The sequence below is a fragment of the Alosa sapidissima genome, chromosome 13, assembly GCF_018492685.1.
Source record: "Alosa sapidissima isolate fAloSap1 chromosome 13, fAloSap1.pri, whole genome shotgun sequence".
NCBI lineage: Eukaryota > Metazoa > Chordata > Actinopteri > Clupeiformes > Clupeidae > Alosa > Alosa sapidissima.
This window is the reverse complement of record NC_055969.1, coordinates 33689689-33693468: the sequence shown is the minus strand read 5'-3', so window position 1 is coordinate 33693468 and position 3780 is coordinate 33689689. Positions and strand designations below refer to the sequence as shown.

The 3780-nt window shown below is 47.0% G+C and overlaps 1 protein-coding gene across 2 annotated transcripts in view; it reads right to left on the bottom strand.

The window, feature by feature from the left end:
* The window catches only part of phf24 (PHD finger protein 24), a 53006-nt gene extending 52185 nt beyond the window's left edge, over positions 1–821 (bottom strand). The window contains exon 1 of one of the 2 annotated variants that reach the window (XM_042060298.1): positions 293–821. The gene's annotated coding sequence lies outside the window, so the exon portion shown is untranslated. The remainder of the gene's footprint in view (positions 1–292) is intronic. The other variant, XM_042060299.1, reaches the window with a different exon arrangement.
* Between the last annotated feature and the right edge of the window lie 2959 nt (positions 822–3780).

The following is a 3780-nucleotide window of genomic DNA, read 5'->3' as shown; positions in this document are numbered from 1 at the left end:
TTCTACACAGTGACCTAAATTGCTACAAACCCATGCATGCGTTTCAACACCCACTCCCACGCACACGACCAAGACTCGTCGAATACTTCAGTGTAACTCTTGCCATGTTGAGCTGCATTCTGAGAGCTTCAACCCAGCCAAGTATGGCGTGGTAGCAGCGGTCATCTTACAGCGTTTCCACCAGTGACGTTGCACCAAAATGAATCATACCGACCGAGCTCATTCAGATAGAAATGTGCAAAGAATGAGGATGCGTTGTTTTTCAAGGTAGGTAGGGCAGAAATGTGCTTACCTGGGTGGAATCGTACGGCACTACTGGACACAGAACACGTTCGCCCTTTATCTTTACGCGCGGCTTCCCGGCATCTCAGGGCTCGCGAGCCACAGAAGAGTACGTCGCTCTTTCACCAGTGAATGGTCCCGTAAGTGGATTCCAATCCCTGCACTTCTTGGAGGGCTGGTCGGGCGACTGAATGGACTCGCCGACGTTTAGAGTAGGATGTCTAAATGTAAGACGGCGTGGACAGCTCCGGTGCTGAATTCTTAATTGTTGCGTTCCTTTGGCTTCCAGAGGACTTGCAACGGTGCTGCAAGAGAATGTAGAAATCGCCCGTTCGGAGGCTCGAGCTGAATAAAGATATGCAGGACAAAAACAAAGTTGAATCTACGGCGCTGTCTGTGTGACCTCCACGAACACACAGCTTTCACGAGTTGTCGAATCCATATGAGGCGCCGGATGGCAACTTGCTGTCAGTCAGAAAGCCGTGCGTCATCATTGGTCAGAATCTCTCCTCTGAAAAAATGACGTCCATTACCATTCTGTTCGATCTAAGGAATAATGAGATGTGTCGAGCTTCGCTATAGACTGTGGCTGCAATTAAATCAATTATCTATTTAAATGTCTAACATCTATAGAGGAAAAAAAGGTGCAGCTACTCATCATTCACATGTATCATATGGTGGGTGTATCGATATCAGCAAATGTATCAGCTGATTATATATTATATATAGATCATATTGATCTTTACAGTGACTAAAAGATACTAAGGGATATTGGTGAGTACTTCACTGTGCTTACTGCTTAGGCATATTTACAGACCTGGAAACTGAGAAGGGCTGAAACGTTCTGGGCGGTAACCCAGTTGCATGGCCATGTTGGAGATACTCGGAGTAAAGAACTGAATGAAGTACAATGGAGTATTATGCACTTTGGATACCTTAAGTGATTATAACCATGTCTAAACAACAGAAAAGCTCATCAAAACGCGTCCAACATGCAAAGGCATATAGGGCAGGACTTGGACCACAATGGTTTATCTCCTTTCTCCCTGTTTTTTTAATAACTTTTAGAAGTTGATACCTACACCAGATGTTTTTCTGGATGAAGAAAGATGCAGTATAAACTAGCCCTGAGAGACCCACATTCCCAGCTCCAATCCCACATCCCCAGCTCCAATCCCACATCCTCAGCTCCACATCCCCAGCTCCAATCCCACATCCTCAGCTCCACATCCCACATCCTCAGCTCCACATCCCCAGCTCCACATCCACATCCTCAGCTCCACATCCCACATCCTCAGCTCCACATCCCACATCCTCAGCTCCACATCCTCAGCTCCACATCCCACATCCTCAGCTCCACATCCTCAGCTCCACATCCCACATCCTCAGCTCCACATCCCACATCCTCAGCTCCACATCCCCAGCTCCAATCCCACATCCTCAGCTCCACATCCCACATCCTCAGCTCCACATCCTCAGCTCCACATCCCACATCCTCAGCTCCACATCCTCAGCTCCACATCCCACATCCTCAGCTCCACATCCCCAGCTCTAAGCCCTCGTGCCCCAGTGGCGGTCCTGCATAGCCCCATCCAACGCTCCGTCTTGCGTCTCCCAGTGCACCGGCGTAAATGGAGCAGCATGCATTATTGATGCTGAAGTAAAGGCATACTGACCAGCAGGTCTGTCTGGGATGCCCCTCGTGTGTTGAGGCAGGGGAGGGAAACGCTGGACAACACTGTCAATAGTGAACAGAGGCATGTAGGTCTGAGTTACCCATGAGAGGAGGTGACAGGCAAACAGATCTGTGTGACAGATCTAGACCTAAAATGTAAAATATAAATTCAGCTGTTAGGATAGGTTAGGGTCACATGGTGTGTGTGTGTGACCATTAACGTCACTGAATTGGAGTAGTAAGGCTGCCCCTGACCAGACAGCAATATAGGCGGAGGTGTGTTTGGATCGTGCCCTGCGGCCCAGTTTCCGAGGGGAGGGGATCATGCTCTGTACAGTATGTCAGCACATGTCACAGCAGTACTAGCAGCACGCAGGACATGAGTACATGTTACATCACACAGGACATAAGTACATGTTACATCACACAGGACATGAGTACATGTTACATGAGCACACAGGACATGAGTACATGTTACATGAGCACACAGGACATGAGTACATGTCACAACACACAGGACATGAGTACATGTTACATGAGCACACAGGACATGAGTACATGTTACATGAGCTCACAGGACATGAGTACATGTTACAGTACACATGACATGAGTGCTGCCAGCATTGCTGCAGAGGTTGAAGGGATGGGGGTCGGCCTGTCAGTGGTCAGATCATACACCGCACACTGCAACAAATTTGTCTGCATGGCTGTCATCCCAGAAGGAAGCCTCTTCTAAAGATGATGCACAAGAAAGTACCCAAAGAGTTTGCTGAAGACAAGCAAACTAAGGACATGGATTACATGCATTACTATGTTCTTATTGAGCTTCTGTCCCAATGAGTCTTCTTCTCAGAAAGTGTCTCTCTCAGGGGATGTGTTTAACATGGAGTCTGTTACACTGTGATCATGACAGCCTCTCACCTCCAATCCATCTCCATTGTCATCGTCACTGATAGTTACTCATTTTTTTCTAATTCTTTCTCTTTTTGTCCACGAGCCTCTCTCACCGTGAGTCCATTTTGTCATTGAGAGAGTGTTTCTGTCCAGTCTCTCAGTGGCTATCTTCCACGTGGACAAGCAAGCTACACCTGGCACGTAACTGAATCGTTTTGAGAGTAAAAATCGACTGGTCTAATGTGAATGTACACGGCACTATCACATCTGGTGGCCACTTCCACTGAATGTAGTGGACTTCAGTTACGTGCTTGGTGCGTCCACTCAATCTTCCTCTTCCTCCTCCTCCTCACCAGCCCTGCCTCTGGGCAATACTCTTCCCATTAGTGGCCATTTGGCAGGCAGACAGACAGACACCTCAACCCTATAGCCTCCGCCGACAGTGTGGGTCAGCTCTCTGATGGATGTAGATAGATAGATAGATAGATACTTTATTGATCCCCATGGGGAAATTCAAGATGTGTGTGTGTGTTTGTGTGTGTGTGTGTGTGTGTGTGTGTGTGTGTGTGTGTGTGTGTGTGTGTGAGTGGTGAGGGCAAAATGCAATGGTGGCCAATACTGCGGTCAGGAGCATAATAACAAATGATGGTGATCAGAGTAATTTTATTATCATTAATGACTGTGGACTAGTAAAAGCAAGACTTCTTCATTAGTATTGTAGTGAAACATTCCAGAGTGTATGTATTTTAACATTCCAGAGTGCATGTATTTTAACATTCATTTGAATCATCACCCCAGCCTTTGATCATGCCAAACCTTTTGTCCACCAAACTGCTCTTGTGACCTTTGTCAATCAAATGACCCATTGATGAGTCACATGACCCATTGATACTTAGACAATCATGAGAACCACATGAGGACACATGACG